Here is a 13376-nt window from a genome sequence, read left to right on the forward strand (position 1 = left end):
GGTTCTCAGGCCTTCCCATTTTTCTCACTGGGTCTATAGACTTCCTCGGGTTCTCAAAGGAGCCACTGGTCTTCCCCAAGTCCTCACTGGGGCATAAAACCTGTAAGGTTCTCACTGTGCCTAACCACAGATGTCCCACAGCCAAAGAATGGATACAGAAAATGCAATTCGTTTATACAATGGAATGGGACCCTTATGGAAGAGTTATGGGAAGAATTGAAGGCCCTGAATGGGGTGGCAACCCCACAGGAAGACCAACAGTGTCAACTAACCTGGACCCTGAGAGCTCACAGAGACTGAGCCACCAACCAAGGAGTATACTGGGCTGGTCCAATCTCTCCAACACATATGTAGCAGAGGGCTGCCTTAAGTGGGGGAGGATTTGCCTAATTTTGCACAGGCTTGAGGCACCAGGGTGGGGAAATACCATGGAATTTCACATACTCAGAGGCAAAGTGGGGGTGGGGGTGGAATAAAGAGAGGAACTTTGTGAGAGGGGACCAGGAGGGCCAGGCAGCATTTTCAATGTTTTTGTTTGTTTGTTTGTTTGTTTTTAAGCTAATAGCCTTCTCAAGATGTTTATTTAGATCTTAGGGCTTTCCTTCATTCTTACTATGGCCTAAAGTCGTATACAGCTTCTGATTGGAGCTTAAGGCATTTCTCAGGGTCTTGATTTGCTTTAAGGTCTTTCCCATATTCTCACTGAGTCTTAAATCATTTCTGGGTTCTCCTGGGCCCTAAAGCAATCCCAAATTCTTACTGGTGTCTAAAACCACCTGCAGGTTCCAATGTCCTAAGATTTTTCTTGTGTTGACACTGGAGTGTAAGGCTTCATAGTGTTCTCACTGATTCTCAAAGCCTTGCCTAGATTATCATTATAGACTAAAGCATTACTGAAGGACTCCCTGTTGTCTAAAATCTGCCCCAAGTCATAAAGAATCTATAGGTCTTTGACACCTCCTCACGGGGTTGAAAACCGTCTCCATGTTCCCCCTGTGGTTTAAAAGCTTCTACAGGCTATTACTTGAACTTAAAGCAAGCACACCTATGTCTCAATGGGGCCTAAGTTTTTCCCTCATTCTTACAGGATTTTCTTTTTAGAGCCAACTTTAAAAATAAATTATTTATTTTATTTATATGAGTGCACTGTCAGTGTTTTTAGACACTTCAGAAGAGGGCACTGGATCCCATTACAGATAGTTGTAAGCTACCACCATGTGGTTGCTGGGAATTGAACCCAGGACCTCTGGAAGAGCAGTCAGTGTTTGTTGGAAACTGACTCTTAGCAGAAAGCGGCTATCATCTCTGTGGCCATCTTGGGCTATTTACTTATAGGTTGGTACTTTTCCACCCTGACGAGAGGCTTGTTTTCCTAGCATGATGTTTTCACAAGCAGCCCACCACAGCTGAACACACTCTGATAACATCTTGTTTTTCTCAGACACAGCCTGGACTTGTGGTTAAGTGTCTCCAGCTGCATTCCCCAGGTATGCTTATACACTCATAGCTGCCTTTCAATAAATGAGACTTGATCAGACAGACTGTCTTGTCCCCATTCTTTGAGTCTCTTGCCCCTCAACCCCTACTCTCTGCCTTGCAGACCCTGTTGACTGACCTGCGGACCAGGTTGAGCGCTCTTAACTTCTTAGGTGTATCTCCATCCCCTCATTGGATCTTAATGTTTCCTTAGGTTCTAATTGGAATATAAGGACTTCCAAGGTTGTACTTTGGCCATAAATTTTTCTGAGATTTATTTTTAGATGACTATAGACTTCCCAGATTGTCATTGGGTTCTAAAGCCTTATGTATGTTCTCATTCGGTCTTAAATCTGGGACAAGTTTCCCCTGAAGCCTAAGGCATTAGTCAGGTCTCATTACTGCCAAATGTTCGGTCACAGTCTCACAGACTCTGTAAGGCTGTTGGTAGGTTTTCATTTTCACTGATTGTGCAGGCCCTCATCATGTTCTTGCTTGAGCATAACATATTCTTCAGGTTCCCACTAGAAAATAAGGCCTTCTCCAGGTTATCACTGGGTCCTAAACATTCTACAGGTTCTCAGTGGGGCTAGAGGCCTTCTCTAAATTCTCTCTTGGATCTAAGTCCTTTCCTAGGTACATTGAAGCTTTCAACCCAAAACTTATCTGTCTACAAGAAATGTACACATGGAGGAGGGAGCAGAGACTGAAGGAATGGCCAATCAATAGCCAGCCCAGCTTGAGACCCATCCCATGGGCAAGGAGCAATCCCTAACACTATTAATGATACTCTTGCTATGCTTGCAAACAGGAGCATGGTGTCCTCTGAGAGGCTTGATTCAGCAGCAGACTCAAATACAGACACCCTTAGCCAAATAGTGGATGGAGTTTGGGAACTCTTATGGTAGAGTAGGAGAAAGGATTGCAGGCCCATAGGAAGACCAACAGAGTCAACTAGCATGAACCTACCCTAGGTTTTTACTGGGGTCTAAGTTCTTATATACAAACTCACTATGACCTGAAGACTTTCCAGTGTATCACTGAGATTTAAACTCTTCCCTATGTCCTCACTAAGTCTTAAGCTTTGCCCAGGTTCATGCTGGAACCTAAGGCATAACCCAGGATTTCACTGGGTCCTTAAGCTTTCCTCAAGTTCTCTTAGGTTCCAGAAGATCTTTCCATGTTGGGTGCTTTCCTTCTGGAACATTGGTTAAGGGAGGGGATCAATTGGCTGCTTGCTCTGCCTCCCTGAGCTAGCAGACTTTAGCCAGGGGATCTGGCTCTTGAGACTTCATTTGGTAAAATCCACCAGTTGTGAATTGGTTTTGAAAACAACACCCCTTCATGGCCTCTGCTTCAGCTCCTGCTTCCAAGTTCCTGCTCTGTTTTGAGTTCCTCTCCTGACTTCCTTTGGTGATGAAGAACAATACAGAAGTGTAAGTTAAAAATAAAACACTAGGTAACCCAATCACAAAAGAACTCACATAATATGCACTCACTGATAAGTGGATATTAGCCCTGAAACCTAGAATACCCAAGATACAATTTGTAAAACACATGAAACTCAAGAAGAAGGAAGACCAAAATGTGGAGACTTCGCCCCTTCTTAGAATTGGGAACAAAACTCCCATGGAAGGGGTTACAAAGACAAAGTTTGGAGTGGAGATGAAAGGATGGACCATCCAAAAGCTGCCCCACCCAGGGGCCCATCCCATAATCAGCCACCAAACGCAGACACTATTGCATACACCAGCAAGATTTTGCTGAAAGGACCCTGATATAGCTGTCTCTTGTGAGGCTATGCCAGTGCCTGGCAAACACAAAAGCGGATGCTCACAGTCAGCTATTGGATGGAACACAGGGCCCCCAATAGAGGAGCTAGAGAAAGTACCCAAGGAGCTGAAGGGGNCTGCAACCCTGTAGGTGGAACAACAATATGAACTAACCAGCACGCCCAGAGCTCCTGTCTCTAGCTGCATATGTAGCAGAAGATGACCTAGTCAGCCATCATTGGGAAGAGAGGCCCCTTGGTCTTGCAAACTTTATATGCCCCAGTACAGGGGAACACCAGGGCCAAGAAGGGGGAGTGGGTGGGTAGGTGAGTGGGGGGGGGGAGGTATAGGGGACTTTGGGGATAGCATTTAAAATGTAAATGAAGTAAATACCTAATAAAAATTGGGAAAAATGTGTGTGGGGGGGAAGCTGGGAAGAGCTGGTAGAAGGAAAGGTTGGGGGAAAGTTATGTAATTCTGTTGGATTACGATTTTAATTAAAATGTAAAATATTTTAAAAAGTAAATAATAAAAAGGCCAATCAGGAAAAAAAAAACAACAAAACACTTTAGGTGAGGCAGCGGCAGAGCTTCACGGAGATGATCACTCTCAGTTCTCGTGGCTGAGCAGGGATTTAACTGCCACCCTGTGGAGCAAAAGGGCAAAGACCAAGACCACCAAGAAGCACCCTCAGTGTGCAATGTCCAGTGTGTTTGCCATGTTTGACCAGTTCCAGATCTAGGAGTTCAAAGAGACCTTTAACACGATCGACCAGAACTGGGATGGCTTTATTGACAAGGAGGACCTGCACAACATGCTGGCTTCAGTGGGAAAAAAATCCAGCTGATGAATACCTGGATGCTATGATGAATGAAGTCCCGGGCCCCATCAGTTTCACCACGTTCCTCACCATGTCTGGAGAGAAGCTGAATGGCACAGACCCCGAGGACATCATCAGAAACGCCTTCGCTTGCTTCACTAAGGAAGTGATCGGCACTATCCAGGAGGATTACCCGAGGGAGCTGCTGACCACCGTGGGCAACCGCTTCACAGATGAGGAAGTGGATGAGCTGTACAGGGAGGCTGCCATTGACAAAAAGGGGAATTTCAGCTGCATTGAGTTCACAGGCATCCTTGAGCACGGAGCAAAAGACAAGGATGACTGAAGAGCTGCGGCTTCCAGCCAAATGTTCCCTGTTACCACTGGGGTATTTCTGAGATTTTTCTCTTGGAGCCCATTGCACACCCTAGCTTTACTGCTCTTTTGCATTTCTTGTTTTGTATTTATTCGCAGCCATTTTGGGCCACATGCACCTTTATAATCAGACCGGAAATGGGACCTTCTGAGATTATCCGATGAGAAAGTAAGAAAGTAAGGTAATTTAACTTACAGGCAGTCTTGTCCCTTGTAATAACTGCAGCCCACAGAGTCAACATATTTTTTTCAGAAAAAGTTATCCAGTCAATTTTTTTCTGAATGATAATTAAACTTTCTGATAAAAAACATTTTAATCAAGATCTTGCTTTTAGTCATGATGTTTCATTGCAACATGGAAACCCTAATTAAGACACCAGGTAATAACGGAGCCCTAAAGACTTAGGTTTGCACTGAGGTCTGAGGTCTTCCCCAATTTTCACTGGTGTCTAAGGAAGGCCTTCCACAGTCCTCTATGAGGACTACGGTCCACCCGGGCTGTCACTGGGGCCTCAGGATTTCCCTGTATTATTACTGCATCTTAAAGCCTTGCCTAGATTCTCCCTGGGTCTCACCCACGCCTAATAAACTTCTGATGTGCTCAAGGTTCTATAAGTAATTTAACAAGTTTTCTATCTGTCTGCAGGCATTGCATATGTTCTCACTGTGGCCTAAACCTTTCAGGAGATGTTCACCTGAGCCTAAGGTCTTCTCCAGGTTCTAACTGGGATTTAAGGCCTTCTCCATAGACCTTAGGCCTTCCTCAGGTAAAAACTGGATTTTATAACTTTCTACATTTTCTGACTGGGGCTTAATACTTTTCAGAGTTTCTCGTCACAGTCAAAGGCCATTTTCAAAGTCTTGTTTGAGGCATGAGGCTTTCTCTAGCTTCTCAGTGAGATTGAGGGACTTCCCTGGTGTATCTTTGAGGGCTAAGGCATTCCTTAGTTTCTCAGTAGGTTATAAAAACTTCCACAGTTTCTCATTGGGGATCAAAAGGTTCCCACATTGTGCCTGTGACCTAAGATCCTCCCTATATTCTCACTAAGTCATTAAGCCTTGCCCAGGTTCTCAGGTTCTCAATGTCCTAAGACCCAGGGCCTCACTGTGGCCTAAAAGTTTAACCAAGTTCTCAGAGTCTATGAAGGCATGGGCAGATTTTAATGTGTCTGTTGAGCTTCTTTGTGTTCTCACTGTGGACTAAAACCTTTTACAGTTTTTCTCTAGAGCTTAAGGCATTGCTTAGCTCCTTAATGTGGCCTAAGGTCTTTCCCATGTTCTCACTGGGTCTTAATGCTTCACCAGGTTTCCACTGGGGTCAATGGCCTCATCCAGGTAATCCCTAGGGACTAAGGGCTTTCGAGGTTTTCGCTGGGGTCTAAGGAATCCCCAGATTCTCACTGCCTTCTGCAAATATTCAGTCAATATTTTCACTGGGTCTTAGTGCCATGACAAGTTTCTCACTGAAATCTAAGGTGTTCCAAAGGGCATTGCTGGTTACAAGGGCCTGAACATTTTGCCAAACTCTCACAAGTTCTCTAAGTCCTTTGACGGGATAGTTTGAGTCTAAAGGCCTTCTCCCATGTTCTTCCTATGACTTAAAACTTTTAGTATTTTCTCAATGGGTCTTAAGGCTTTCTCTAGTTTTTTCATGGGATCTAATTCCTTCTCCAAAGTCCTATTGAGGCCTTAGGCCTTCCTCAGATCCTCAATGGTACCTACAACTTTCAATAGAATCTTACTGGAGCTTAGGATCTTTGTGGATACTAACACTGTGATCAAAGGCCGTCCCCAAAGTCTTACTAAGTTCTAAGGTACTGCCCAGGTTTTGAATGTGGCCTAAAACTTCCTATAGATTTTCAAAGGAAAGTAAATCATGAGCCAGGGTCTCACTGAGACCTGAACATTTCCCAAGGTCTCAAGCATTCTATATGTACTTCCTTAAGTTTTCACTGGGTTGTAAGGCCTTCCCCCATGTCTTAGTGTTAAAATGGAAATTTCTGGTTTCTTTGGGGAACTCAGTTATGTCATATGATGTTTTGCTGAAGCAGACACAGGTGAGAAGATGTTTTGCTGAAGCAGACATGTGAAAGGATGTGATGATAGAAACAATGTAAGTATAACCCCCTAGATAGCGTGATAAAAGTCTTACATTGGTTTGCCTTGCATCACGTTGCTGATCTTCACTTGACTTGACTTTATATAGAGTGACTCTCCAGATAACTTCTCACAATACTCCAAGGACTCCTGTTGAATGGCTGAGCCTCTCATTTTCTTTAGGATTGTACTGCCACTGATGATTCATGTTTGGTATTTGCTAGTAAACTACTGACAACTAAGATTGGAATCATCCCCAAAGGACTATTTCTAAACAGGTCTGCAACTCCCATTTCCTATTAACCTTTCTTTCCCCCTACCTCTTTTAGGTGGTCTGACAGAAGGGAGGTTCAAGTGTTAAAGGACCTCTATTAAAGTAGATTTTGAAAAATCTAAGCCCACTGTTATTTAAAACATTCATGGTATTTCTCAGTGTCTTAGTGGGATGGATGGTTTTCTACTGTTCTCACTAGATCTAAAAGCTTCATTAGGGTCTCACTGCGACTGACGGCCTTCCAAAGTTGTCATTGTGAACTAAGGACTACTTCATGTTTTCTTGGGGTCTAAAAAAATTGCCAAAGTTCTCACTGGAGTCTAAGGAATTACAAAGGGTCTCTCTGTTGCCTAAAAATTTCAAAGTTCTCTCACATTCTATGAGGCCCATGTCAGGCTTTCATATGATCTGAGATGTCCATGTTCTCACTGTGGCCTAAACCTTTCTACAGGTTCTCACTCATGCTAAATGGCCTTCTCCAAGTCACTGGGATGTAAGGCTTTCTCCAAGTCTCAGTGAAGTGTAAGAACTTGCCTAGTTCTCACTGAGACCTAAGACTTTCCCAGGTTGTCATTCAATCTTAAAGCCTTGCCCAGGTTCGTTCTGGAGACTATGACATGCCCAGGATTTCACAGGGGCCTTTAAGTTCTCCCAAATTTTTATGAAACCTGTAATGTCTTTCCAGATTTTCACTGGGTCTGAAAAGTTTCCCCATGTTCTCACTGTGGCCTATAAAATATCACAGGTCTCCACTGGGGTAAAGGCAATCTCCACATTCTCACTGTGATCTAAGAACTTCTAGTCTCATTGAGGCCTTCTGCTTTCCCCAGGTTCTCACTGAAGAAGGCTTAAGGCCTTTTCTAGATTCTAACAGCATGCTAAAGCTCTACCCTAAAAGTTTCATTGAGTCCTCATTCCTTCCCTGTGCTCTCATTGTGGCTTAAAGCTTTCTGCAGGTTCTTACTTGTATCAAAGGCCTTCTCTGCTATTTTTAACAAAATCCCAAGCATTCAATATTGCCAATAAAGACTTAGAAGCCAGATGCTGGGGTAAAAACCTGCTACCTTAGACAGCCAAAGATAATACCCAGGTGACCTTTCTCCTCAGCCAACATCCCATAAGGAAAAGGAAGTTCTCCTTCTCCATGCCACCTCAAAAACCCCTCAAACTGGACGTCATTTCCTTCTACTTCCCATGCATCTCTCTCCATCCTCCCGCCTTATTCTCTATAATCTTTTCTATGTTCACTCCTTGTCAACTAGTTGCTTGTTCCTCCCTTTGATGTATGGTTGATTTTATTTAATCTTGCTTACAATAAAAAGAAAGTTCTTGGATTAAAGGTATGTGCTAGTGCTGAGCCACACGAAAACTAGAAACAGGTTTTCCAGTAAATAAGACAATCTTGGGGCTCACGATGTGATCAAATGTCCTGCAACAGACTCCAGTGACAAACTGTGGAACTCTTAAGGCCTAAAGGGAAGTTAGGTAAGGCTGAAAGAAGTAACTGCAGAAGGTCTCAAGGCCCAATGGCAACATGCAAAAAGATTCAGGCCACAGTAAGAACATATGGAATTCCTTCTTTCCTAGTGATAACATATCAAAGGTCTTACAACATATATGAGAGACTGGGAAAAATTTTAGGCTCCAGTGAGTCCTTTTGTAATGCCTTAGGCTTCATTAAAAACCTAGGCAATCGTATGAGTCAAAGCTACACAGAGAAACCCTGTCTCAAAACAAAACAAAACAAAACAAAACAAAACAAAACAAAACAAAACGAACCTAAGCAAGGGTTTAAGGCTCAGTGAGAAAATGGCAATGCCTTAGACACCCCCAGTGATAACCTGTGTCTCCCTTAAGCTTCAGCGAGAGCCCAAGGAATAATTTGTATACCCGTAAGAATCCTGCAAGATCATAGGCCCAAGTGACAACCTGGGGAGAAATTATGCACTAATGATAACTTCTGAAAGAACTCAAGTCCCAGTGAGAAACTGGGGGATTTTATTTTTAATTTTATATTGATTCTTCATGAATTTCACATCATGCACCCCAATCCCTCTCATCTACCTGTCCCATCAGATCTACCCTCCACCCCGGCAATCTCTTTCCCAAAAGAAAACCAAAAACTTAAAAGTAAAGTAAACACACACACACACACACACACACACACACACACACACACACACACATCTCACCATGGGAACTGCAATGTGTCACAATGAGTCACACAGTATACCATTTTGCACAAACAGTTTTACTTGCCAATGTTGATTGTGATAAGTCATTGGTCTGGTCTGAAGCCCCTAACTTCTACTACACTATCAATAGTGGATCCTCACCAGGACTCTTCTCAGATATCCTCACATATCCTCTTGTCCTATATTGTGTAGATCTGCTGTTGCAGGGTATTTGATCACACTATGAAGCCTGAGATTGTGTTGTTTACTGAACTAAACTATTTCTAGTTATGGTGTGGCTTAGCCCTTAGAACAGATTTTAGTCCATCTGGCTGGAATACAGACATACCTTCAGTACACACCTTTAATTCCAGACAATGAAGATGGTTTGTAGAAGGAAACACCACATTTGAAAAAAAAACGTCTAATTAAGTGGCAGACAAAATGGAAGATTTGACAGAATAGGATACACCCAACATTCACAAGAAAAGAGAGGACTCGGAAGTTACTCAAGAGAATAGTGTGGTGGTGGAGTGGGGAGAGACAAGGAGGGAGAAACAGAAAGTGAGAGAGAGACAGAGACACAGAGACATAGAGATGGAGAGACAGAGAGATGAAGAGGACGCCATCATCAGTTTGCCCTGCAGAGTTTTACAGAGGATGAGGAGAGAACAAAGTAGACATGGGTAAAGATAGAACAAGTCAGAGAATGAGGAGCCAGAAGATTAGAACAGATAGCCCAAGTTAGTATGAGGCCAAGCAGGGCAGTCAGGAGAGGGAGGGGGAGGGGAGAGGGGAGAGGGGAGAGGGGAGAGGGGAGAGGGGAGAGGGGAGAGGGGAGAGGGGGAGGGAGTCAATTTGAATCAATCAGATTGGTGAGGAGTTTGAGCCAGAACAGCTGAGTTAAACCAGCCAGCCAGAGTTCAGAAAGAACTAGAAAGGGCAAACTTATTCACCAGTATGTCTCAGAGGCTGAAAATATTCTAGGCCTAGATTAGATTTTATGGATGCTAGAAGCTTCTAGGACTAGGCCTAGGTTAGCAGACTTAGGCAGTAAGGCTCAGAGATGACAATTTCTTCAGGTAAATAAAAGTACCTTAACATCCTGCAGCTTTGGACCTGTAGAGCTGGCTCATTCACACACTCCAGAGGTCCATAGATGAGGGAGATGTTGGGATGGGCTGAGTCAGAGGCCTGGATCTGGGCCTTGGAAGCTGAGTTGTCATCCTACCAGCTGTCCTGTGCCCACACCACCAGGGCCAGCCCTTCCACTTTGCCCAGGCAATGAGCAAGGCCAGCTCTTCTGCTCTCACACCCTTGGGCCTGGCTCTCCCATGAGCCCATGCCACCAGAGCCAGCTCCACTGTTCTGCCCAGGTGAGGTGGGCCTGTTCTCCCAAGTGCTGCAGCTGGTGAGGGGAGGAGCCAACTCTCTAGCTTTCATACCCTCTGGGCCAGCTCACCTCCCTGCCTCAAGGGGTGAGGGACATCTCTCTTGTGTCCACCCCATGACACAGCAGTTGAGGGCATGGCAAGGTCTTCTGCATTCCTGCCACTACAACCAGTTCTTCATGCTGTCCTGGAAAGGAGTAGGGGCAGCGCACCACTGTGCTTGGGAAAGAACTTAGATCTCCAGTTAGAAGTTGGAGAAGGCATTAAGCCCAAAGAAGAACAGAAAGTTATGGCCACAGTAAGAACTTGGGGAAGATCTTCAGACCCAGTGAAAACTCACTGAAGTCATTATAAAAATGTGAGAATTTGGGAGATGTTTTAGGCTTCATTAAGAGGTTGGGTAATGATTTAGGGTCCAGTGATGCTCTGGGCAAGGATTGAAGATCCAGTTAGAATACTGAGAAGGCCTTAGTGAGAACCTGTAGAAGACTTTAGAGACTGGGGAAGGCACAATGTCTCAATGGGATATGGGAGGCAGCCTTAGATCACAGTGAGAATCTACAGAAGCCCATACACCACAGTGTTAACTGTAGAAGATTTTAGGACACAGAGTTAACATGGGAAAGACCTTTAGATCCAGAGAAAACAGGTTGCAGGTCTCAGAACCTCTTCTACCTTGGGAAAGTTTCAGGCAACAGCGAGACTGTTCTTAATGCCTTATGCCCCAGTGATAAGCTGGGAAAGGCCTTAATTGCTAGTGAGCACCTAGAAAAATTTTAAGGCCCTATGAAAACAAAGGGAAAACTCAAAAGCCCCATTAAGACACTCTCAGCAATACCTGAAGTCCCAGTGAGAACCTGTAGAAGGTATTAGATCACAGTGAGAAACAGGGAAAGGCCTAGGGTCCCATTTGACTTTGGAGAAGGTATAAGGTCCTAGTGCATCACAGAGAAGGCCTTAAGCCCTGGTGAGAACATGTACAATGTAAAACACTGAAGTGAGAAGTTGAAGAAGGCTTTAGACATCAGAGAGAATCCAGGAGGCCTTTAGGCTCCATTAACAACCTAGGACTGGCCTTAGACCCCAGTGATAATATGGGGAAGGCCTTAGGCCTCAATTAGACTTTGGTTAAGGCCTTAGATTACAGTTAAAATCTGGAGAAGGCCTTAAGTCCCAATGAGAACCAGTAGAATGCATTAGGCCATACTTAGAACCTGGGAAATCTCTAAAGAATCAATGGTACTTTGAAAAAGTCCTTAGTTCCCATTGAATTCCTTTAATTCCAGTGAGACCATGTAGAAAGTTGTAGCTCAAGTGAGAAGTTGGGAAGGTCCAGACCTCACTGAGACTTGGATGAAGGACTTAGATTGACACAAAAACCTGGAGAAATCATTAAGCAGTGGTGCGAACCTGTAGAATGTTTTATCTCCACAGGAATAGCATGGGGAAGTCCTTCATATCCAATGAAAATCTGTTTCATGTCTCATAGACTCTGTGAGAACTTGGACAAAATGGCCTTAGAGCCTTTGATACTATGGGAAAGAGTTTAGGCCTCAGTGAATCTTTAGAGAAAAGACTTATTAGACATTTAGAACCTGGAGAAAGACTTGAGACCCTGTGAGAACCTAGTAATAACCTAGGAAGGTCTTGTCCCTCAAGAAGATTTTGGAAAAGGCCTTAAAGTCCAGGGAGAATCTTGAGAAGGCCTTTAGCCCCAGTGAGAACCTGTAGAAAATTCCAGGCCACAGTGCAAACATAGGGAAAATCCCCAGAGCCAGTAAAAGCCTGGCAAAGGCCTTGTAGTTCCTATGAAAACACAAAGGCCCCAGTAGATCCTGAGGATTGCCATGAGCTCCATTTAGTAGCTGTGCAAAGCTTTATGACCAGTGACAACCCAGGAAATCCTGACACCCCAGTGCAAGCCTGAAGAAGGTCTTAGATAACCGTTAAGAGTCTGGGAGGGTCTTAGGACACAGTGAGAACCAGGGAAACCCTTAAGCTATGATGAGACTTTGGGATAGGTCCTAACAGTGAGAACCTCGTGAATGTTTTAGGCTGCAGTGAGAACATGGGGAAGACCCACAGGCCCAGTGAAAATATATCAAAGGACTTATAGAACCTGTGAGAACTTAGGAAACGTTTTAGGGGCTGGTGAGACCCTGGATAATGCCATAGACTCCAGTGAGCAACTGGACAAGAATTTAGGAATCAGTGATACTATCACGGAGGCCTTTTAACCCAGTGATAATCTGGGATTGCCTTAGGTGTCAGTGAATACCTACAGAAGATTTTAGGCCACACGGTGAACCTGGGATGGCCATAGGCTTCTGTGATATCCTGGGAAGAGCCTTATGATACAGTGAGAAGCTGAGGAATCCTTAAAACCCAATGTGAAATGGAGAAGTCCTTAGGATCCACTGAAACACTAAGGAATTCCTTAACATCCAGTGGGAACCTGAGGAAGGCTTAATGTTTCAATTTGACATTGGAGAAGGCCTTATTTTACAGTGTGAACCTGGGAAAGCTAACAAGTCCAGTTGAAGAATTTTAAGTATATTAAGCCTGAAGGAGAGTACGGGGAAGGCCTTCAGACCCAGTGAAAACCTGTTGCAAGACTTATAAAACTTTGAAAAAATTGTAGGCAACAGTGAGACCCTTTGCAATGGCTTAGGCCACAGTGACAATGCGGGAAGACCTTCTGGCCCAATGATAACCTGGGAAAGGTTTTAAGTCCCAGTGAGAACCAGAAGAAGCCTTAAGACCCAGAAAAGAATAAGGGAAACTCATAGGCTTCGCTGAGACTCTGAGGAATACTTTAAGTTCTGGTGTGAACCTGTAGGAAGTTTTAGGCCACAGTGAGAATGTGGGGAAGTCCTAAGGCTCCAATGAGACATTGAAGTAGGCATTAGACCCAATGTGGAGGATGTGGAGGATGTGGAGGAGGTCTTCAGTCTGAGTATCTCTAGAACAGTGGTTCTCAACCTTCCTAATGCTGCT

General features: G+C 44.2%; 1 pseudogene; it reads left to right on the forward strand.

Annotated features, from left to right (window-relative positions):
- The first annotated feature begins 2291 nt into the window (after nucleotides 1-2291).
- On the forward strand, nucleotides 2292-4414 carry LOC110328484 (annotated as a pseudogene).
- The last annotated feature ends 8962 nt before the right edge of the window (nucleotides 4415-13376 follow it).

The sequence above is a fragment of the Mus pahari genome, chromosome 1, assembly GCF_900095145.1.
Source record: "Mus pahari chromosome 1, PAHARI_EIJ_v1.1, whole genome shotgun sequence".
Lineage (NCBI taxonomy): Eukaryota > Metazoa > Chordata > Mammalia > Rodentia > Muridae > Mus > Mus pahari.